The sequence below is a fragment of the Pseudorca crassidens genome, chromosome 6 (genome assembly GCF_039906515.1).
Source record: "Pseudorca crassidens isolate mPseCra1 chromosome 6, mPseCra1.hap1, whole genome shotgun sequence".
In the NCBI taxonomy this organism is placed as follows: domain Eukaryota; kingdom Metazoa; phylum Chordata; class Mammalia; order Artiodactyla; family Delphinidae; genus Pseudorca; species Pseudorca crassidens.
This window is the reverse complement of record NC_090301.1, coordinates 79,805,473-79,830,980: the sequence shown is the minus strand read 5'-3', so window position 1 is coordinate 79,830,980 and position 25,508 is coordinate 79,805,473.

Sequence of the window (25,508 nt, the reverse complement as noted above, 5' to 3'; positions counted from 1 at the left end):
GACAGTAATTTCCCAGTCAATGAAATGATGATAGCAATGATAATAACTACACTTGGGGATCATGAGACTAGGGAATGAACAGATCTAAAGCCAGTATAAGCATATGTAATAGAAACTGAAAAATGTCCAGCATCTAGAGAAAAAGTCATATATGTTTCCCTACTTCAGTCACCTTTGTGCCTCTTTTCAGTCTCTAAAGGTAGGGTAATCGCTTAACCCATCTTGCCCAATACAGTCCTATTTCGTGCCTCCTGTCCCTGCATCATTGCTAACAGCACAGCCTTTGACTTCCCCAAAGTGTACCAGTTAGGACAACAAATTTCATGGTCACCCACCTAAAGAACTCTCTCAGGTGATCCTCTGCCTCATTAAGATGCACTGTTTTCAGATGACGAAAAAAAAGATGATTTTTTCCAAGTATTACAAGCCTCCAATTTCCCTGAAAATAGAATTGAAATTCCAAAAATGTATTTTCCTTGTGATAAGCCTCAATGTATCGTCTCTGCCTCTGTCCTCAAGACAGTTATTTGAGATCGTCTGGCTTCTCTGAGGTGAAGATTGTTGGGAGGTGCAGAATTAATCATGAGGAGAAGCAAGATCCTGTTGGAGAGAATCTATGGTAGAAAAATATGGGTGGGACCTGGAATCAATGTCACAGGGCAGGGAAAGGACTAAAAATATGGGAAGGGGTATACTTCAGCAGCAGATCCATTTTCCAGCATTGATTTTCATTTTTACCTTCTTTTTCTCCTCCCTGCATAATGATTAGCGTACATTGCAGCCAGCATGGTTGCACGAAACACAGACTCTGGGGCCAGACAGCCTCAGTTCACATTCAGGCTCCAACACACACTAGCCGTGTAACTTTGGGCAAGTTACTTATCTTCTCTGAGCCTCATTTCCTTCCTGTGGTAAAAAGGGGCTAACCACCTACCTCATGGGATTGATATCAAGATTAAATGAGGTAATATATGTAAAGCTCTTACTCAGAACAGTGCCCAGTGCATAGTACATGCTTTTGTGCTAACTTTTATCTTATTTCAGGACTATGGTCATAATGATAGAGTCGCTCTAGTATTCATCTTGATTCTAGTTTTAGATCAAAACCATGATGCAATCATCTAGATGTTAGCTCCTCTAAGTGTGGGCTGTGAGTTGGGAGCACCCACATCTCCTGGGCACTTAGGAGAAATGAAGATTCTCGGGCCCCAGCGCCTCCTACTGATTTGGAATCTGCACTCTAACAAGATCCTGGGAGGTTGCTAAGCACGTGAAGGTTTGAGAAGCAGTGGTCTACAAAACCATGTTGCAATCCTTCACTGATGACAAATAGTCTTCTTTTTGCATTTTTAGAACTAATCAAATGGAGGAAAGGTCAAAGCCAGTCATCTCTGTGGAGGAAGTGAGAGGTGGGAAGCAGGGAGGATGGCCGGGTGAAGAGAAATAAACAAAGACTCTGTTTCTTACCTACTCTTCCCCTACCCTTATTTGAACCCCAGTCACCACCCATGCACACAGTCAACTCACAGATGCACAGAATAGTGAAGTCCATAAGGTTTATATCCAGGACAGTATAATAGGGGAGATTAAATTTCAGAAGAGGAGCCTACAAGGCGGTATTGGTAACATGAAAGTTTCTCAAACCAGTTATCACGTAGCAAGGGATTTGTGGGGTGGTTAACTAAGGTCAAATGTTCCAAAGGATTCAAAAGGGAAAGGAAAGTGGAATGAGACTGAAAGTTACTGTGGCTCTACCATGTGCTTTCTATACAAAATATCACTAAATCTTCACAAAGAGTTGATGAGGCCCTTTTCTCCTTTAACAGATTAGGAAATTGAAGCACAGAGAGGTAAATAAAATTGCCCACAGTCACACAGTAAATTGAGGCTGGCTGAACTCTAGTTCTCTGACTGCTAACCAGTGATCTATCACCCAAAGCTGGAGATGTAAAAGAAAGCAGGCAGCAGGTCTCATAAAACTGAGTACCTTCTGCCTTATCTTTCCCTTTCTGTTTCGCTTTAAGTTGATGAGAATTGTTTCTAAGGTCCACTTCTGGTGAATTATTTACAGTAGATGGGATCTTCTGCTTAAATGAAAATCACAAAAGACATGTAAAGTGAGGTCCCTGCCATGATGGAATTTACAGTTTAACTGAGCTGAGAAATTAACCCGCATGTAAAAAACGAAGATGTCTTAGGCTTAGACAGTGTTACTGGCTGTTAACACAGAGGAATTCAGGAAGGAAATCAATTGAGTTATCATAGTTATCTGAGAAATCTTTGAAATGAGGTAGACCTTGGGATAAGATCTAGAAAGGTTCCTCACTCAGGTGTAAGTGTCATTGAGTTAATATGATTCTAGACCTTTAGCCCCACACTCTTGAGAGAAGATTAGACGTGTTCCTTTTTGTGCTTCCAACTAAGATTGTATTTGGACAAGGGTCCCATGGCTAAAATAATAAAAATAACCATCTTAACTTTACTTTTAATAAAGGTGGGCCAGTAAAGTAATGGACTGGAGGGAGGTGACACTCGGAGCAGGTAGAGAGGGAACAGGTGCTGAAAGGGTATAGAGAGGGTGCCATGGGGAAAATTAATTCACTTCAAATTGTTGCCTAGGACTGGCCATGATCAGGATTAAGAATGTGGATCAACCTGTCAGTAATATTGAAAAGTCGAAATTACCAACTAAGTGGAATGTTCAATAAGAAAATACCTTGGGTAAGAGTGTTCAGTCCTTGGCTGAATCAAACTGTGTCCTGCCGACTTGACTTCCTCAGCCATCAAGTCCTTGGTGGTGTTGGCAGCCTCACCCTGAGCGAGTTAGAAACATCACTGGAGCAGTTCCCTCTGCAGAGCTCTGAGGACAATTAACCGGTGTCCTTACCTATCAGTGTCGCATTTCCTGGACTCCTAAAGAATATTACCTAGAGGAATTCCTAGTGTGGTTACACGTAACCTCGTCTGGGGACCCTTAGAATTTGGGAGCTTTAAAGCATCCCTCCTAAAACAGGAAAGAAGCATCAATAAGGGATCCATGAGAACAGCTACTGAAAGTCACCCCTGGAGTTTAAATCCTGGTCTCCTACCTGTGAATGTGGAGCCCGTTACTTAACTTCTCTATTCACGCAACGAATCTTTATCCTGTACCTACTAAGTGCAAGGTGTGAAAAGAATATCTACCCAATAGGGCTGTTGTGAATATTAAATTGGATAATGTTCGTAAATTATTCAGCCCAGTGTTTGAAACATAGTAATTGCTCTATAAATGGTAGCCATTATGTTAACAGAAATAATCAAAGCAACACTTCCACATCACTGTGAAAAAGCACAATCCATTTTTAAATTGAAATAATTGTAGGATACCTGCATGCAAAGATCTAGCCTGCACGATTTGGATTTCAAACGTACAGTTCATCTCAAATCTCCTTTCCCAGACCTGGAAGAGCCCATTTAAATTTTTCCGTGTACTGGAATTTTGCTGCATTCAATATTATTCTGATGATAATATATTTTTATGAAGCTTTAAAAAACAGTTTCACATTCATTAACTCTAAATGAATTATTGACAGTAGGTTGGAAATCTTGTTTTATTGAGATTTTGGTATGTAAAATTGATTTTCAATGAATTTGGCCTGGATCAGCAACTGGAGTAAAACAATTAAAATGTCCAATTTGGGGGAATTCTTGGTAGGTATCCAACATGCCATTAGTTTTCATAATCAAGCTGTTATGTGATCTTTTTTTTTTCATTATGCATGAGCAAATACACTCAATTTGAGGCAATTATTATCTGTGGCACAATATAATCAAGAAGCTACTGCTATTTGTTGAAGGATTCTTTGTTTGCCAAGATTATTAATAAAGTTATGCCAGGAGCACATGCAGTGCTGCTTGGCACTCAGCAGCTGGCTCTGGCAATGCGAAGATAAATCAGAATTCTTGAGGCTTGTATTTTTCAATATTCCTGCCAGTGTGTGTATTGGAGAATATTTCATATTAAATAGCACTAATTACCTTAATTGGCTTAAGGCTGACAAGCCCACTGTACTGTTGGTATGTTGTCAGAGCACTGAGTTTATTGGGGGAACATGGAGTCTTACATATTCCATGGTCCAGGTGTAACACACAGAGCAAGGCAGTTGGAGTCCATGAGTGACCCCTTGTGTGTTATGGAAGAGTGGGGTATGGAGGGGGTTAGAAGCCCACCCTGATCAGCCCAAGGTGACACCTCTTCACATAATCATCCAAGGTAAATAATTCCCTTCAGAGGGCCCATGAAGGAACATCAACCCGTCTAGATTAACTTCCAGATCCATCTGTGAGCATGAAACTGCTCACTTGCTTACAGCTGTACTTGCGATGGGCAGAACCCACTTTTGCTTTTCTTTTTTTAAAAATTAATTTATTTATTTAATTTTTTTGGCTGCTTCGAGTCTTAGTTGTGGTACATGGGGTCTTCATCGAGGCATGCAGGATCTTTTGTTGCGGCGTGAGGGCTCTCAGTTGCGGTGCGCAGGCTTCTCTCTAGTTGTGGCTTGCGGGTTTTCTCTTTCTAGCTGTGGTGCTCAGGGTCTAAAGTGCAGGGGCTCTGTAGTTTCCGGCACGTGGGCTCTCTCGTTGAGGCACACGGCCTCTCTAGTTGAGGCGCACGAGCTCAATAGTTGTGGCGAGCGGGTTTAGTTGCCCCGCGGCATGTGGGATCTTAGTTCCCTGACCAGGGATCGAACCCATGCCCCCTGCATTGGAAGGCGGATTCTTTACCAGTGGACTACCAGGGAAGTCCCCCAGTTTTGCTTTCTGATGCCTAACAACAATTTAATAACACCTGCAAAAATAAAACTGCCATCCTACTTTATCATGACTCAAACACATGAACCTTGACCCTCTCTTCATTGCTATTGAATCTTTTAATTTTGCTTTTATTCAGGGGTGTCATCCCCAAAGACAGCCTGGTGGCTGGGTGAAAACAGAGCCAAAGAGAATAGTGCCACCACCTTTCTTCATGAGCTCTTCTCCTTGCTTGCAGATGCTAGCAGTTGCAAGAAAGGGGTTCAATCCCTCTTAAAATGCAAATTCCCAAGCCTCCCCCACCTCCACCATGAAGAACCCAAGTGAACTTTTAGACATTTATTTCTTAATATGCTTGGGCTTAAAATTCTAGGAAGGGGGACTCCCCTGGTGGCACAGTGGTTAAGAATCTGTCTGCCAATGCAGGGGACACAGTTCGATCCCTGGTCTGGGAAGATCCCACATGCCATGGAACAACTAAGCCTGTGCGCTGCAAATACCGAGCCTGCGCTCTAGAGCTGGCGAGCCACAACTACTGAGCCCACGTGCCATAACTACTGAAGCCCGCACGCCTAGAGCCCAAGCTCTGCTACAAGAGAAACCACTGCAATGAGAAGCCCGTGCACCACAGTGAAGTGTAGCCTCCACTCTCCGCAACTAGAGAAAGCCCGTGCGCAGCAACGAAGACCCAACGCAGCCAAAAATAAATGAATGAATGAGTTAATTTTTTAAAAAGAATTAAAAAAAAAAAAAGTAAAATGCTAGGAAGGAACATGAAGAAAATGCTCTTAGGATGCTCCCAACAGAAGGGGACAACTGGCAGGTCTAAATAGGGAAAAGGGATCGAGATGCAGGGATCACCCTCACCCCAAACCGTCCTGCTCCATTGTTCTCAAGTACCATGGTTTGCTTTATTAACTGATTAGTCTAATTAAAAACAAACAAAAACAATGGCTTACTCTGCCAAATGCACATGACGAATAATTTTACTGCTTAGAGGTGTTAAAATTGCATGTGATTCAGGAGGAGTGAAAGCACTAGGATGAAAACATTTGCCATTTGCAGCTGGAAATAGAGTTGAAATTTAAACTTAGGAAGAATCAGAGGTATATCTGATCAAATGGGGAAAACCTACCATCTTGGGCACATTTGACAGGTGGACAAAAGTGCCTGAAAATCATGGCTGGGATATTTCAGGTGCTCCATATATACTTGCAGGAATAATCAGTACCACCTCAGTGTGCAAAGGGTCTGGGGATGGCTCTCAGGAGACGGGGAGGGAGGAGGGTCTCAGTCTTAGTCTTACCCCTGTGTGACCTCATAGAGGTCTCACTAGGGAGAGCTCAAGTCTTTTCTTTTCCATCTGTCTTGAGAGAAGCCTGTATCACACAAGGGCACAAAGGCAGAGATCACTTTTGTTTGGAAATTTTATGTGGGAAAAGGAAATAAAAATTGAAACCAGAAAACTCCTGTAAGTGATAGAGTGGTTTGATCAATATTTCTCCCTTTTCTGATGTTCTTATTAAATCTGAAGTTTATAATCACTTCCCACTCATGCTTGTGAGCGATTAAGAGTATCTGCCAACAAAAGAAAGACAAAATAAAAGTGAGTAATGAAACTGATGATAGAGCAGGGACTTGTTCATGTTTTTAATCTATAGATTCAGGAACACACGCTTGATCATTAAAAGCAGCAGTTATATTTTATGTTCAAGTGCAGTTTTAAAATATTAAAATAAAAAATTTTTAAAAGCATAAGTAGAGATACTTTCTTTGTATCCCTGATAAAAGGCTTTCTCGCTATGTCAGTCAGTTTGAAAAATAGCACAGGATGACATCATTCTGAAGGAAACAATTTTTAAGGTACTTGCATTGCAGTTCTATCTCTTTGGATGCTATGGTTAGTGGAATATACTTACAAAATGTAAATGCATTCAGTTTTTCATTCATTCAACAAAAATCTATTAAGCCATGACTATCTACCAGGCATCAAACTGGGCCCTCAGGATATTAAGCTGATTAAGGCCATGACCCCTGCTTCAGGGTGGCTCATGGGTTACTGGGCATCCTATATAAGTTAGGATGCTTTTGGTTACAGGTAACATTTTTAACTTACTTAAAGGGCGTTGGGATATATAATAGAAAAGCCAGATATAGGGTGGGCTTCATGGTGGGCTGATTCTGTGTCTTCAAGAGCTCAGAACCTTTCTGACTTTCCATTCTGTACAACCCATGGAAAGTCCACTTCATCTTCTTGCCCTAATGCTCATGAGTGCCTGCTGGCAGCATGATGTTTACATGCAGTGGAAGAGAGAAATAGTCTCCTTTGGCTCTTAAGAATAATAAAATTCCTTGCCCCAAAGCCCAATCTTTTTTATATTTCACTGGCACAAATAGATTCAGATCTGCAATATCCCTAAACGATAGCCCCGGTAAGCAGGTTGGGATTGCCATAACTGGCTTAGCCTAATTAGTGTCCACCTCTGCCGCAGGGACCCATCAGATTTCCTTGAGACATATTGGCTGCTTGGGAAAGGGTTTCTGTTAGGCAACAGGAACAGAAGCATTCTGGATTATATCCTTTTCGCCGTTATCTTTTGTAACACGAAGAGCTATTTCAGTAACGTGGGACTCGACTGGCAGATGATATGATTTCTGAAGGACAGTTTCTGCTAGATCAGTTGTTCTCAAACTTGAGAACCTGGAGGGCTTATTGACACACAATTTGCTGGGCCCCAGCCCAGAATTACTCAGAGGTGTGGTCTGAGTATTTGCATTTCTATCAAGTTGCACTGGGAGGCTGATACTGCTGACAACTTTGTCAAGATGAGGCTTCTATTAGCAACTTGGCAGCCTTTGATGTGCTAAGATTACCGTGAGAGCTGGACTTCAGATTTTGAAAACACTTTCTCTCCATGGGGCAGACAGTTTTTGATTTACTGTTGTTCAAACACCTGGTTAGCTTTGAAGACGTCCTTCCCTCCATTGGCCATGGCCTTGTCTATTACATAAAGAGCCTCAAATATCTTTTGAAAGCCATTGCTGCTGCTACTCTAATAAAACTAGTCTCCAGGGTTATTTTTAAAGCCATTAGTGCACATGTAAAATGTAAACTTGTTTTACAGCCAAGCTTTAAGAAAGTTACAATTCATATTTCTGCAATTCTGAAAGTATCTATTATTGTGTAAATTGGACTCTGTACACTGACAAGAGGAACTGTGTTACTGAACATACTGGGAAGGTAAATTGCTTGGGGAATAAAAAGATCATAATGTATCAACTCTCCACAGGCTGAATACAGCACTATTTTTTGACATCGAATAAAGCAATTTATACCATCTCTTCACTGCCCAATTTTTATAATAGACGTTTGTTTAACTTAAGCAGAAAGTTTGCCGATCCTTGTCACTCAACAGTTGTTACGTTTTCCAAAATAATTTGAGTTGGCAGTTGAGCCACTTAAGGAGGTAATTCTAAGGCACCCAGATGACTATGAGTTGTCAGAGAAAAGGTACCTGCTATGGGCCAGGTTCTGTTCTGGGGACTATATTCATGTTATTTCAGTTAACAAATTTAAAAATAAAAAAGGGAAAATCCACAACAAATAGGAGCTCTCCTCGTTTTTCTTTATGAATTTGAGCTTTTCTCTTGGTGATCTAGGAGAGGCCATGACTCAAAGCAAAGAGCTTTTTGAAATGCCTTTCCCTAGCCTAACACCCTTCTGGACGTTCTGTTTTCTCACTGCATAAAGACTGTGTTCCTTGATGACACTAAGGGCCCATGTGACTGCCTTCCTCACAGAGCCTCACCTGGGACCCTGTACCCGGAACAGCCTGCCTCTGGCCCCACTGACCTTCCTTCAGGGTCTGCCGGACCCATGCTCTCTCCCACTGTGGGACCTCCACACTTACCCTCCCTGTGTGGGAAAAGCTGCTTCATAAACGCCCTTGCTTGAGAGTCCTACTCACCCTTCAAATCTCTCCTCAAATTCCACTTTCTCAGGAAAACCTTGCTGGGCCATTAAGATTTGTGAAATGAATACGTGAACACAAACATTTAACAACTTATCATAGGCCGGCCATGTGCTATATGATATTTAATCCTTCTGTCAACTGATCAGCCTGCAAGGAGTAGCCACTCTTTGGCATGTGAGGACTATAGTGTGCTCAGTATTGTGCTAGGGCAGTGCTGAATGTGGGACCTCATGTACTTCTGGTAAATAAAGAAGGATGCTTTCAATTTCTACAGAGCAAACAGGATTATTGCACACCGTCTACCTGGATTATATATGGTCTAGAATTATCCAGGAAGAGGTGTGTTTTATTTCCCCATACATAAATACTGAAAGATGTTGGTTCTTTTATTTCTTTCTTTCTCAATGCTTGACTCTGTACTGAACTTAATAAAACCTAATAGATAGAAATGTTTTAATATAAAAAGCACAAAATAATATAAAATGTGTTTTTATGAATAAATGCTTGATAAAAGACTTAAAGGTAATGCTTAAGGAATATCTTGAGATTTTTCTAAACTCTCTGTGCAGCAGATTTGAATTTTGACAGAAAAAGATGGCCATGTCTTATTAAAAAAAATAAACATTTTAAGATCCACTATGTAAGTTACATTCAGTGAAAATGCCTCAAAATTTAATTAAGAATTAAACTTTTTTAAAGAACAACTTCTACAATGTTTGGGAGAAGCCTGAATTTAAGATATCCTCTTTCCTCCCAGCTGGGCCATAATATTCAATCGCACCATTTTCCTTGTGTTGTATGTATTTCACATCCACAATTTAACTGAGCCTTTGTCAAATAGAGTTTTCTACCTAAAGGAGATGTACGAGCTCAACATTATGGCTTGGACTTAAATAAATCCTAAATTATATGTATTCTTATGATTCTAAGCCATTCCTGGGTTCTATTTAAGCTCTTCATCTTCTAATGAATAACCAATAAGATATGGTTTAAAAAAAAACATTATACAAAGCTAAAAGGAAAAAATTTTAAGATAAAATTTCACTGTAGGTCTTTAAAAAAAACTGGGGGACATAGTGAACACTCAAAGCAAGGCTAAAAATTAAAAACTTGTTTGTGATACTTAAATGAATCAGAAACTGAAGATTTTCTAGAAGATTGCCTATGAACTATAATGTACTATATTTTTTCCCTGTGAACAAAACAAGTGAAACTTGAATTACATATTCAAGTGAAGTTTCTAAAATTTTTCTGTTTAAGATAGTCTTGCTTTTTATTATATTTTTAAGCCTGTTGTATTACCATTTCCAACATACAATATTCCAGGAAACACTTCATTCTTAAAGGGCTCCATTACAGTTAATGAAGATAAGTTCATGTGGTATAATATCGTAATGAATTTTTGGTGGAAATTAATTAGGTGTGTAAATGTGTGAATGCTAACATTTATTTACATCCCAGGCTAAATGTTGAAAGGAGTGTATGTTAAGCACACGATTAGAAGCAACGATGCATTAAATTGGCCTCACCAAGAAATAGTATTAATTTTAATAGTGCAATGGAAGCTCCTTGGAAAATCCAAGATAAGATTTTCTCTGCCCATTTGCCTGCTTTTCAGACTCTTTGTCTGCCTAAGCCACTTCTTTACAAAAAGTTGTTGGAAAATTTAGAACAGAGAACGAAAATGCATTTTCCACCTCACATCATAAGGCTGCCTAATATTCTCATTAATCTATGGACTTCCTCCCAGTTCCTTTTGATTTGCGCTGCACAAACAATATCTAACAACTCCTTTTGCAAACAGTCAGTGACCTTTTTAACCAGGGAGGGAATTCCTCACAGCCGGAAGCCTTCAGTTACTGTGTTCTTTTATAAAGTGTTCCTTTACTTAAACTATAAAGAAACAACAACAGTCCAGAAACAATAATTCTTCGCTGGGGCTCTCTTATTTGAGGATTAGCTCTTGGTAGACAGAAACCATAGAATCACAGAACCAGCTGGAGGGATTTCCTTTAAGGACCATCCTGACTGATATTCTGGGATTATTTTTAATTTGTGCTGGGAATTCATTGGACTGTCTTTTAGTCATATGTTAAGATTAGAAATATTTTATTGTTCTAATGCTTCCTTATTTCACACTATATATAAACTAAAAAGAACAATGACTGTCATTTATCAAGTTCTAAATATTTGTGAGCACTGGGCTAGTGAATTACATGCATTGTCTAAATTAGTTCCCTTGCAGATGCTATGCATGCATAGGTTTTATTTACATTTCCAGTTTACTGGAGTGAAAAGTGGGGTTCGGAGGTTTTATAACTTAGACTCAATAGATGGGATTTGAACCAATGTCTGTCTACCCAATAAGCCAATCAGCCAAAGATAAATGTTTGGGGACAATTTTCATCATAATCCTTAAAGATACTGGCTGATTATGTCATAGCTGTTCTGTGATTTTTGTGTAATGACTATCTTGTTGAACCCCCAAAACAAATTTCATATATACACAGTACAAAAAACAAGAAAGCTTGAATAATGAAAATATTATTTGTTGTGCTGAGCAGAGGAAATATATTATTGGGATAAATATCTTGCAGCAACCTAAGTTTGCAAACTCTCTCTGAATTACAAATCAGTACTTTATACATTCTGTATAAAGTTACTTCTTATGTAATGAGACCCCCTCCTTAAACCCAAATGCCCGTATTCCCCTAATATTCTTGAGAACTGAGAACTGAAAAGAGAAACAGCAGCTGGTGAACTCAGTCACAAGACTGAGAGTATGTATTAATCTAAAAAACAACTGCAATTCAAGCAACATATTTCAGTAAATAAAAGATGGTTTCAGGCAGCTCAGAATTCTAGATGTTTCACCTTATGAAGAAATGCACGTAAGAAAACTAGCAAATTTGGGGACTTCTCTGGTGGTCCAGTGGGTAAGACTCCATGGTCCCAATACCAGGGGCCCGGGTTTGATCCCTGGTCAGAGAACTAGATCCTACATGCCGCAACTAAGAGTCCACATGCTGCAACTTAAATTCAATATGAAATTCATATAAAAAACAAAATCTCTAATATGAGATTCTGATATCCACTATTTACAAATAGAATAGAATTTGGGGGCTTGATGATATCTTACAGTTCATCCAGTCAACCTGTACGTTTTATAGATGGGAAAACTGTCCAAAGTCACAAAGCCATTTAGTGATTAGATCCCAGGTCACTCAGGTAAAGCCAGCCTAGTGCCGGGTCACCACCTCCTGAAAAGGACTTCACATCTTTTTTTTTTTACTATTTAACAATATTTTTATTAAATAGCAAATTGGCAGGAAAAGGAAGCGACCTAACCTCATGAGTCTAAAGTGACTATGCTTGGCTTCTACAGGGCCCTCCCATGGGGCAGATATGGCAGGAAGTTGTTAGTGTTTCTAATCACTGGGTGTGTTGGATTAGAACTGGAGAGGCCCATCTATAGCAGGCCTGGAAAGCAAACCTTGTCCCTAGGGGGTGACTGAGAGAGCATTTGAGGACCTGGGTCGGGGAGGCAACATTCACTCCCACTAGGACAGGGAAGGTAGGTCAGCCTCCTGAGGCAGGTGCTCAGGTGAAGACCCCTCCTTTGGACTACCACCATCACCACACCTTCTCCAGGCTCCTGGTTGGCCTCTTGTTGCCAAACAATGATGGTGTCTTCCCTCCAGCCTGCAGGAAGTGGTGTTCTGGTACCCACGGCCTATAACGCCCGGGCCCTAGTTGTGAGATCTGCAGGTGAGGGTAGCAGGGCCATCTCCACTGGCTCAAATCCACAACATCTCCTTAGGCTCAAGGAAATGAATAACATTCTCCCTTATCATTTCCCTTATCAGCATTAGGAAATTTTTATCTATTTCTTTGGGAGGAAAGTACAGGGACTCTTTTATGAATAATGCTGAGCTGTACTGTGAATTTTTCTCCAAACACTTCTATACGAAGCTGCCTTTGAAATAAAGATTCCTCTAAGGGCTAGAGATTTCCAGGGATTTCCAACCACACTCCTGTGCCAGACTTCCTTTTCTCCTAGCACACTCTCTTTGTGGTAGAGTTATTTTGTCTCTTTTTATACCACTGGTCATTATAATCATTATGGCACAGAAAGAAAATGAGAGACAGGAATCTCAGACATCAGTAGACAAAAAGATCCTCCAATGTTTCTACTTCCCCTTTTGCTGAGGTCTCATTTAAGCTGTTGTTAAAGCCATCTAAGAATGGAGCAAGGTCCAGTCTGGAAATGTTGACCCTTATTGCCATCAAGGGAAAAAGGTAGAGTGACTATTATGGACCGAACGCTTACGTCCCCCCCTCCCCCACAAATTCACATGTTTAAATCCTAATCCCCAATGTGATGGATTTGGAGATGGGGTCTTTGGGAAATAATTAGCTAGATAAAGTCTTGAGGTGGAGGCCTCATGGTGGGATTAATGCCCTTATAAAAAGAAGAGGAGACAGGAGATCTCCCTCTCTGCTCTCTGCTACATGAGGATACAACAGTGAGGAGACCCTCAGCAAACCAGGAGGAGGCTTGTCACCCAACACGGAATCTGCTGGCTCCTCGATCTTGGACTTCTCAGCCTCCAGAACTGTGAGAAATAAACATTTGTTGTTTAAGCCCCTCAGTCTGTGGTGATTTGTTAAAGCAGCCCCAGCTGACTAACACAGGAACTGATGTCGAAAAGCCTCAAGAAAAAAAGTTTAAGGATCAACATTTTATTTCCATTAATTACAGGTGAAAATAGGAATTAAATTGGTTTAGATTACAGGATGAAAGAGTACATTTTGCTGTACAGAAGAGCCTTATCAAACCAAGGAAATGATTATCATAAAAGTTACGTGACAGGGCTTCCCTGGTGGCGCAGTGGTTAAGAATCTGCCTGCCAATGCAGGGGACAGAGGTTCAAGCCCTGGTCCGGGAAGATCCCAGATGCCACAGAGCAACTAATCCCGTGCGCCACAGCTACTGAGCCTGCACTCTACAGCCCGTGAACCACAACTACTGAGCCCATGTGCCACAACTACTGAAGCCTGGGTGCCTAGAGCCCATGCTCTGCCACAAGAGAAGCCACCCAATGAGAAGCCTGCGCACCACAACGAAGAGTAGGCCCTGCTTGCCGCAACTAGAGAAAAGCCCACGCGCAGCAACAAACATCCAACACAGCCAAAAATAAAAATTAAATAAAAAAATAAATTTATAAGAAAAGAATTATGTGACAGGGAGATCAGCTCGGTGCTTTGTGACCACCTAGAGGGGTGTGATAGGGAGGGTGGGAGGGAGGCTCAAGAAGGAGGGGATATATGTATACATATAGCTGATTCAGAATTCTGCTGATTCTGTTATAAGTCAGAAACCAACACATCATTGTAAAGCAATTATACTCCAATACAGATGTTAAAAAAAAAAAAGTTATGTGAGGGTGACTCTTGAGAAGAGGAAGGGGCTCATGGAAAGATGCACACAGGAGAGATGGGGCTTCTTAGGTGTCACCAAATTCTGTTTCTTATCCTGGGGAGGCGGGTTGCATCAGTATTTGTCTTACAACTATTAGCAAATGATGCACTTTTTTTTTTTTTTTTTTTTTTTTTAATGTGGTACGCGGGCGTCTCACTGTTGTGGCCTCTCCCGTTGCGGAGCACAGGCTCCGGACGCGCAGGCTCAGCGGCCATGGCTCACGGGCCCAGCCACTCCGTGGCATGTGGGATCTTCCCGGACCGGGGCACGAACCCGCGTCCCCTGCATCGGCAGGCGGACTCTCAACCACTGCGCCACCAGGGAAGCCCATGTTTGTTTGTGTTGTTTAATTTTTGGATTTTTTCTTTTGCTGTGTTGGGTCTTAGTTGAGGCAGGCAGGATCTTCGTTGAGGTGCATGGGCTTCTCTCTAGATGTGGTGTGCAGGCTCCAGGGTGTGCAGGCTCTGTAGTTTGTGGTATGTGGGCTTAGTTGCCCCGCATGTGGGATCTTAGTTCCCTGACCAGGGATCGAACCCGCGTCCCCTGCATTAGAAGGCAAGTTCTTTACCACTGGACCACCAGGGAAGTCCCAATACATATGTTTTTATAAACTTTTTTTGCATGTACATTATATTTCATAATATTTTGTAGAGCCTTGTAACAGAGATTAAATGGCTTTAGATATTTGGAATCACTGTCTGAAATCTTGAAGAATTTAATTGGATTATATTAACAATAATAAAGGCCAAATAACATCTTTCAATACCGCATTTGCATAACTTTTATGACCTTTGATTTCTCACTTTGCCTTCCCCAACAGGATGGATTTCTTGGCTGCTCTTTTTAATAGCTCACAATGATCATTTATTAGATTTTAGTTATTTATTATGTGCCTAGGTTTTCAGAAACAACTACAACAAAGAAAAATGTGTAACTATTTTATTTTGAAAATGAATTATTAAAAAGCAACATTCAGGCTGAGTAGCAGCTGGATAACTTAGGTTTATATCAACCCAAAAATATGAAGAAACAAAAGGAAGGAAGAAAGAGATGGAGGAAGGAAGGAGAGGAAGGATGACAGAAATGAAACGACTATTTGCGGAGTGAGTGCCCAGTGCATGCTAGATGCTTTCATTCCAAGTATTACATTTACTTCTCAAGGGCCATGGAAGGTTGTTTTCTTTTTAAAAAGGAAGAAAGAGATTCTAGGAGAATTTCTTGTAGCCCTTCAATATGATTGCACCCAAATCACAACTCTAATGTTGCCGGTTATTAATAGGAAATTTTTAAAAAAACAGAGTCCAGTTCTGGTGATACTGACAACTTACCAATTAAAGCGCTCTTATGTGCCACCTCTCTCAAGTAATTCCAGTAGGTTGGAAAAATTTTAGTTGTTTCCCCGTCAGTTCATTAGAAACAGGGATTGGGGATTCCATAGAGTTTCCACACTTGCACTTCTCCAAGCAAACGAGCTTGCGTTAATAGAAATATAAGTGAATGGATCTTGTCTTCAAAATCTGATCTGTCACCTATCTCCAGAGAGAAGACAGAGTCACACCCTATCGGGGGATGGTGAAATAGACTTCTGAAATGAGGAGAAATTGTAAGATGTGTCATTAAATGCAATTTCTTTTTAAGAATTCTCTCATTGGTAATTATTCTTATTATGTAGGTGGACAGTCTCAATATAGATAAAGACCTTTGCAGCTGCTCTCATCATAGGCCTCATGTTTAATATGCACTTTGTAATTAGCATGGATGTAAAGCCCACATTTGCAGTCAGCCTCCCTTTCTGTCAGATCAGGTTTTAATCTGGGCTGTGTTCGGCTGTGCGGGGCTGATAAGCATTTCTGAAATCTCTGTACACGACCAACAGCACTTTAATCTCGTCTTTCAATTTCCAGTGCACTCATTACACAAATTCAGCTCAAAGAACCTTGATGCATGAGAATTAGCCTTTCTGGATGTGATACAATTTCTTTTAACCTTTTCTAAAATACTCTGATCCTCCGGGCCTTTCGTCCCAGGAAAATGCAGGCAGTAACTTACTTGTAAAATAGAGGAAATTTATCCTGAAGGCCCACGGATGCTAAAGTTGAGCTAAGTGTGAGCTATTTGTTTTAACTGAGGATGAGGGAAATGATTTCTTCCATTTTAACCTAATTTTCAGAGAATAAACATCATCACATAAATTATATTTCCATGTAGTGCTTTCATATATGGAACCCTCAACTGGGCCAGCTGTCTGACAGAGCTCCCTCATTTAAACCTCAAGCCAATTAGCACCAATTTTCAATCAGTTATGTAAGCATTAACCTGTTCCTCTCTGTATGTAATCTGTCTGTGAGCCAGCTTGGAGGAGATGAAATTCTTAAAGTGTCAAATTGCTTTCCTTAATACGTGTTTAAGTCTTTATTTGCATTACGCCCTAGGCTCCGATTTAAAGCCTTCAAAGATAAAAGCGTGTGAAATAGCGACTGTGCCTTCCTAGTGTCTAGAGATCGGAGGGGCCTGGGGAGGGATGCGTAGTACACGCTGAAAGCTTCACATGTGTGAAGACTGAGCCCATCTTACGGGGAAGCAAGGATCAATTTTATCTGTCATTCGGCCCCACTTAATACCCTTCAAACACAAATCAAGGTGAGTTGAGGACAAAAGATTCCCAATGCATTTAACCTTGTTTGGATTATTAAAAGTAATCAAGGGACTTCCCTGGTGGTCCAATAGTTAGGAGTTCTCCTTCCAGTGCAGAGGGTGCAGTTTGGATCCCTGGTCAGGGAGCTAAGATCCCACACGCCTCACAGCCAAAAAACCAAAACATAAAACAGAAGCAGTGTTGTAACAAATTCAATAAAGACTTTTAAAAAAAAGTAATCGAGCTTCTGAAGTTCTGCACTAAAAAGGACAGTTTATTGTATGCACATAAATTGCTTTAAAAGAAGCTACAAACACTTTTGGTGAGAAAGTCTTCAGGAATGACTGAGGGACTTTTCTCTAAGTTTACAGGGAGTATTTTCACCCTCAGCACTCACAAAACACAAAAGTCCTGGGCTGAGCTCAGGCTTCCCAATTTTGTCCAGAGATACACTTCCCCACACCTCAGCCAGACCCTCCTTACTATTCCTAGGCCATCTGAAAAGGATGGGAGAGCTTGGGAAAGTAACTTGTTTTCTATTTAGGCAAAGGGTTCAGCACATCTAATACAAAAGAATAATAATAATCAAAGACAAAAGAATACTATTTACAATGACTTCTTCCAGAGCTGGGATACCTACCCAGGAGCTTTGCTAAATGCGTGACAAAGAGGACAGTTAATTCAGTGGGAAGAAATATTAGTTCTCCTAAATACAACACAGCGATTTAAGAATGAAAAATGGACAAAGCGTGCCTCTTTTCTTTATCTCTCTGTAGGAATACAGAGTTTGGAGCATCAGCACACCTTTTGCTCAGATAAGCTTCAGGATTCTGACTTTGCTGAAGCAGGATTCTGAGCCTAGGACAACAGGGCAGGGCAGAAGGGAAGTTTGGAGAGGACTGGTTTGATGAGACTACTGTAATTTTCTGTTTTCAAACCTTGTTGGGCTTTGTTCTTTTAGAGAACTGTCTCGAGAGCTCTACTTACAAAGGCAAGTGACAGGGGACAGGTTTTCAGGGGGCTTGCTAAGCGAAAAATTATGTTCATATTACAATATCTGTCACATCCGTCTAGCCTCACATATAGAACTCTAAGCAAGGAAAGGGAGTAGATTTCACTTCTGGAATGTCACTGGAGGCAGACAATAGAATTTTTCACATGGTAGAATTTATTTTTTGTAATTGTAAAATTCTTTTTTTAGTAATTATAATGCTGGAAGCAACCATAAAATAAAAGGCCTGAGCTGTCTCTGAGAGTATATCACACCTCTCAGGACTCTCTACATGAAATCCAGAAAATAACATAAGTTCCTCGGCATCCAGCCTTCCTCATGAAAGAACTTCCAATGATTTGACTTTGGCCTTGTGCCTATTGGGTGGACATGTTGGGACACTTGCGTTGATCCCACAGACTAGACCAGGACCATCTGCTCACGACTGCCATACTGACCCATGTGGTCCACCCATGAGGATTCCAAAATGACCCAGAGGTCACTCAAGTGTTCACCCTAGACTGTGACAGTCCATGGGTGTGTGATCCACAGGTTCTGCTCTCAGATGCTGGGTGCCAATTCCATGTGGTTAATGTACTGGTTGGTGTATCATCTGTTTCATTATTACATTCATTTATTCATTTAAGAATTATTTCTGAGTGTTCTTTTCATGTCAGGAAGTGTGCTTGAGAAAGTGGAGAGTAGATTGAGGAGGGGTTGGGGGAGATATTTATTACCATGTTACTTCCTCCCAGGAAAAGTTCCACTCAAGGCTCAAATAGTCAAAGAAGCATTTGGTGCTTAGAACATCCACCATAGAACATCCTCTCATCTTATAAACTTTGGGTCACTGACTCTTAATTACATTGTGTTCTGTTTGTTTATTATGCCTTGATTGTTTTCTCATCTCCTTAGAAGAGGGTAATGAATCTTTTTCCAGGGAAATCTAGAGGAACTCTCTGCTAGACCACTTTAATGTTTTAATTCAACAATGCTGTACTGAACTCTAGAGATACAAAGAACCAGAATGCCTAGCCCTCAAGGACCTAGGAATTTAGAGGCTGAAATAGAAAAATAATTTTTTTTTTTTTTTTTGCGGTACACGGGCCTCTCACTGTTGTGGCCTCTCCCGTTGCGGAGCACAGGCTCCGGACGCGCAGGCTCAGCGGTCACGGCTCACGGGTCCAGCAGCTCCGCGGCATGTGGGATCTTCCTAGACCGGGGCACAAACCCGCGTCCCCTGCATCGGCAGGCGGACTCTCAACCACTAGGCCACCAGGGAAGCCTGAAAAATAAATATTTAAGTATGATACAGTCGAGGTGTGTGTAATAACACAGCTTTTCTCAGAGTGGATCCCACAGACTTTCAAATCTATTCTCTAAGGTCTGTGAGTCTTGGCACTGGAGAGAGCCTACTATACTTGAATCTCAGTTCTGCCACTGACTGGTCATGCCATCGAAAGCAAGATATTTTAGCTCCTGAGCCCTAGCATCCTCTCTGTAAAATGGGGGTCCTAGTTGCTAATTTTGTTGTGGAATTAAATGGGAAAAGACACATAATTAATTGATCATTTCCTGTCGTACGGTGTACCTGGTGTCTTGTGTGCCTGATTTCAGTTGTGCATCCTCAGAATTACTACTCACTATAGCACAAAAACAGCACAGGCACATAAAGGCAAACACAACCATGACTTATTTATGACAAAAGGGAAATAGAGAGGTAACTATACTGCATACCATTGGCAGAATACACCTAACATTGATTTATTCTCCTCTTTTCTTAGGAATGCCAAATTTCTGCTTAGGAATCCCTCCCATGCTAAGCTAAATTCAACGCATTCCACTCTAAATTTAAATAGATAAAGTCTAGCTCTAAAATATTTCCCAAATCCTTTGAGGAATGACCCAATACCCTGTTTTCACCAGAAGACTCACTATGTATTTTTTATTAACCATGCAGTTGAGACTATTTTTCTGTTACTACAAATTATAATAAAAATATATGATGGTTTGTTTTCAGATGTTTGCATCTGCTTTTTTTTTTTTTTTTTTTTTGCGGTACATGGGCCTCTCACTGTTGTGGCCTCTCCCGTTGCGGAGCACAGGCTGCGGACGCACAGGCTCAGCGGCCATGGCTCACGGGCCCAGCCGCTCCGCGGCATGTGGGATCTTCCCGGACCAGGGCACGAACCCGTGTCCCCTGCATTGGCAGGCGGACTCTCAACCACTGCGCCACCAGGGAAGACCCTGCATCTGCTTTTGAGGAAAAGATTTGAATGTGGCAAATGTCACTTCGGCCTTTCCTGGCGGTCCAGTGGTTAAGACTCCATGCTTCCACTGCAGGGGGCATGGGTTCAATCCCTGGTTGGGGAAATAAGGTCCTGCGTGCTGTGTGGCGTGGCCGAAAATAGAAAAAAAAAAAGTCACTTCTTTTCAAATACAATAGCTTAAGCAATGAGTTGGTAGCTTAATGTGGAAAATATAGCCACCCAAGTAAACCATGGTTACTGTTGAAGGACAACCAAAAGCAATGGAAAATAAAGCCATAGCAGAGTGTGAACCTGACCCTCTGGGCCCCTTGTGGGTATCCCTAAAGTTCAGATACACCCATCATGTAACCAGAGTTTCCCTCCCAAGGGGGCCATGCTACTGCCAACATTTACCTTTAGAGTATATGGGTATTCTTTTCAAGAGCAATAAACAGTGTATCAGAAAGATCAAACATATCATTCAGTATCTGGTGGATGCTTCAGTGTGCAGAACTGAAAAAGCATGAAGTTGGATTAAATTAGTTATTTTGAATGAACAAATATTCCATATTTCTTCAATTCTAAGATGTCTTCCATTTTAAGACATAACAAATATTCAGACGCCAACTTACTTGGGAAAAAACATACACTTTAACAAGAATACGAACAGTATTTTGTGTAAAAAAAACCAGCATAGATTTCTCCATACAATTGCATGCCATTTGAATCCTCACCATCACAATCAATGTTGATCCCAAGCTCTCTTCACCTTCAGAGTTGAGAGATCCTTCTAAGTCACTTTTCACCATTGACAGTGCAGCTTAGCATCATGTGACATCTTAATGTTACGCTGCACCCGCCGTGAGTCACCATACCCTTCTTTCAGCTTTGAATGCATAGTCAAGGTTCCTGCCTACAATGCTTAAGTCCCATATCCCCCAACTACTTCATTTTCTATTTATTCTCAACCTCAGTTCATTCTCTACCTCCCTGATCATTTTAAAATATACTGCCTGTATCACAGAGTTTAGCTCTTAATTGGGTAATGTCTTGTGTTCTTAATGTTTTCATGAGATAACGTAAGTAGAAATGCTTTCGAAACTCTAAAATGATTCATAAATATTCATTCTTATTGTTTAAATATGTGCCTCTTCTCCACCCCCCTCCTACCCTCCAAGTTGAAGTCCTTGCGAGAGTAGATTTTGTCTTCTGCCGCCTTTATGTCCTGCACAGCACCTGGAAGACCTCTAGCCTACACAACACATGCTTGTATTATTTGTTCACTTACAGCAAAGGGCTTAACATGAAGGTGATTAACAGGTTGACATTTCTACTTAAAAAGTAGGTGGTGTTGGTTTGCCCAGGAACTGATTTTACCATGCTTAGTAGCCTATCCCCACACCTGATATGCCTTAGTTTATCCATATGGAGGAAGAGGAGAAAATTAAAATAACCACCATTTTATGATTGTTAGGATTATTCAAATCACCAGGCATAATGGATCCTAACTCAGCTCTGTAGTCCCTGTGTGGGCTTTGCTGTTGCACTCACCTAAGAGAACCATGTGACTTTAAGTACTCTGCAAAATGCTTATATGATGGAGCCCTCACCCATACTTCCTGTGAGTGGTCTTGTTTTCTGCCTCTTTCTTGCAATTAAAAACTGATTCTCAGAAAACGGCAGGATTAGTCAGCAGTATTGACAGAAAAAAATAAGCACAAGGGAAAACCTTCAAGAAAGAGATGTTTCAACATAATGTGGATAAATGGGTCCAATTTTATCCCTGAAAACTGGTTCAAGAAACATTGAAAATCCATCCTTTACCTTCTAAAATTCTTTGCTTCTCCTAGAAACAGTAAACACCTCTTGAGGTTTGTCTCCAATTCAATAGTGCCATAGGAGAATGTGTCCTGGTTTTAAAAAAATGCATATATATGTATATATGTGTGTGTGTTTATATATATGCTACCTCACCCCATAATAGTATAGACACAGTTAGGTTTATAATTGTATTTTATAAGGAGCTGAACAAGTTTAAGCAAAACATGACTGTTTACTGCCACCATTTTTCTATGGTCATTCTTGGTAGGTGGTAGGTATTTTTCTCTGAATTCTCTCAGGGTACTGTGTTCTTGTAATATATCTTGAGTAATAATGGCTTATCTTATAGCAATAGGATGTATTGCTTGGCACCATCTGTACCCACTGGATTCTCTAACTGTTGGTGACAGAATGCAAATCAGAAACATTTTGTACAAATTATGTACTTTGAGAAGAGTGAGAATAGAAGAGGAAAGGCAATGCGCTCACTAGGAGCATGTTGTCACCTACCAGTCAAATATGTATTCATTCAACGTCTGCCACATGACCCATGCTCACATGACATAAACACCAAGAATGTATGTTATTGAATTGAGTTGCTATTTACTGCATCCAACATCTCTTAAATTTAGTAAGAGCTGTTTAATCTTTTTCATTCATCTATTTAGTTCACCTTCATTTATTATATAGATAAACATCATGTCAAGATCTCACTTACATGCGTTAGGACATTTTAAAATTGGTTTCTAAAGATTGCACTTACTTAAAAACACTTCTCTCTAGCTCTGCTTGGGATTACACACACACACACACACACACACACACACACACACACACAAAGAATCTAATTACCATCTTTGGTTTAGTAAGCCTTCATAGACTTTATTCAGTACAAAAGACACAACTACAGAGGTGAAATTCCTGTTGAACAAGTCAGTCAATGTCCTTTACCACATATTTATTGAGTACATTTTACGTGCTAGGAACAAGTCTAGATTTCAAAAAACAAAACAAAGTCTCTGCTTCCAAAAAGTTTGTATTTGTATATGAGGAGATAGACAATGGAAAAATAAAATGAAATGAAATATTAAAAAGTGTACCCCATGGTAATGTTAAGTGCCACAAATGAAATAAAATAATGTGAAAGAAACTGGCTGGAAAGTGGGGGACATGCAGAAGTTCTTATTTAGCCACATTGGTCTAGGAAATTTTCTCTGAGGAGGTGACATTTAATTTGATACCTGAATATGGTGAAGTCGCAATCCTGTGCTGGGGAATGAAATATTCCAAGCTACTGTGGCTGAAGAGTAACAGACATGGGAGAGAGTACAGGGGGATGGGCTTGAGAGGTGGGCAAGTGCCAGATGATGTAGGGTAGAAATAAATAAATAAAAGATTACTCTGATTACAATGAGGCGGAAGACTGTGGTCATGAAAACTGTTACAGATGGCCAGGTTAGAGATGGTATTTTTGACTCTGGTTGTAGCAGGAGAGTTCAAATTCAAGGCAAGTACTGTCCTTGGAGCAACAAGTTATACTGGTGAATTAGATGTGGCATGGAAAGAAACTGACAAATTAGAGATAGGATCTTGACCCTAGTAGCTAGACGGATAGTATTACCATTTACTTAAATGTTGAAGCCTTGGTACGCTGAGGATTCTGGGATTGGTGTTGGAGATGAGGAACCATTGGCTATTGGCTCTATTTTAAGTTTTTGGTAACTAGTGGACTTCCAACTGATGTGTAAAGTAGGAAGTTAAGTATGATTCTGGAATTCAACAAAGAAGTCAGAGTTAGAAATATTCATTTGAGAATTATAGAGATCATTTTCAAAGCCATGATGCTAGATTAAATCACTTAGGGAGTTAGTGTAGTTATAGAGGAGATGTCTAGGGACAGCAGTGTTTAGACAGCTGGGAACGACCTTGAAGTTCAAGGAAAACAAGGCTTCCTCTAAGCCTAGAGAAGAATGTGTTCAAGAAGAGAACATCAAGAGCTGCTAAGAAATCAGATAAGAGGAAGACAAAAATTAACCAATAGCTTTAGCAAGATGTGGGTCCTTGGAGACCTTAATAAATTGAGCCATGACACTGGGCTCGATTTGGAGTGGATCGAGCAGAGAACAGGGGGTAAAGAAGTGGAAATGGCAACTATAGATAGAACCGTAGAGCTAGGAGTCTTGCTATGGAGGGAAGTGGAAAAGTGTGGTAATGGTTTGGAGTCACGGCAGTGTTTTGTTTGTTTTAAAATGAGTGATGTTAGACTTATGATAGTGGGAATGATCCAGAAAGTGAGGAGAAAGAAATGATACCAAAGGAAAAAGGGAATGTTGGCAGAGCAAAGACCAAGAGAAATTTTGAGGCAAAAGGATCCAGAGCCTAAGTGGAGTGTTTGTTGTGGGTAAGAGCAGGGTCATCTTACCTGTTGTCATGGCAGTAAAGGCAGTGCATGAATGCAGATAAAAAAAAAACAGGTGACTTGGTGGCCCCTCCATAGCAAATTGTAATGGTGTGCTCTCTCAAATACAGCAGTTAATTCTTTTGTAAATAATTGCTAGCTGTAGACGTTCTTTATTAAAAATCCAATACAGCAGATTTACAGTTGTTAGGAGAGTAGTAAAGAAAATACTCCGTATTTTCTCTGATATATATATCAACTAAAATTTAAATAATAATCCCATTGAAACTATTCTTGTCAATACAGTGGTGGAAAAAAAAATTCAAAATAGAAAGTAAAAGCAAGAAGAATTCATCTGCTTGAAAAAGATATGAAAATGATACCAAATAATGTTGATCTTCACAAGAAATTCCTTTGTTGTCAGCAGACACATTTTCAAGCCTTCCACATTTTAATTTTTTTAAATAGGGCAACTGTCAATTTTAATTACTCCATCCTGCTTTGCGTAATAATTTACATATTTATCCACCAAGAATGCTCTGATAAAGGACAATATCCCATGAGAGATGAAAAGGCTTGATTCTTGAATCCCACTTTTGCATTCTTGAAAAAAACCCTCCTTTTCAGCAGCAAAATTGTAGTATTGAGAAAGACAGTGGGCCAGGTCAGTGGTTTGCAGTTAATTTTTTACTGTGAAATTCTATTATACAAAATTGCTTGGAGCAACTCTTGTCAACACTGCCCCAGTTCAAACAGTTTTTGTTTTTTAACCATGAAAAATAATTCTTGTCTAAAGCAGGATGATCACAAAGAAGTTTTATCAGCTCCAAACAAGGAAAGCTAAGCCAATTTTGAAAAAAAAAAAAAAAAATCGTTCACTATTTTCATTTACTGATAATTTAAATGTTTACTGTTATCCTTTACTGAACAAATAAAGATTTTGGTCTTTAGACTTCAGGCCTATGCTGTGAGTTGCTTAGGGTTTTGGGAACTCTGGTTGAGGTTTTATTCTTATCTCAATCATAAAGTTCTCTGGGTATGACCTAAAGTCTTAGCTCTCTCTTGATTTTCTGCTTCTCTGTGAGTGAAGTATATATATCCTAATAGTGGGATAAACTCACATTCAAACTGCTCTATAATATACTTTCCAGTGTATAGGCTCTTTGC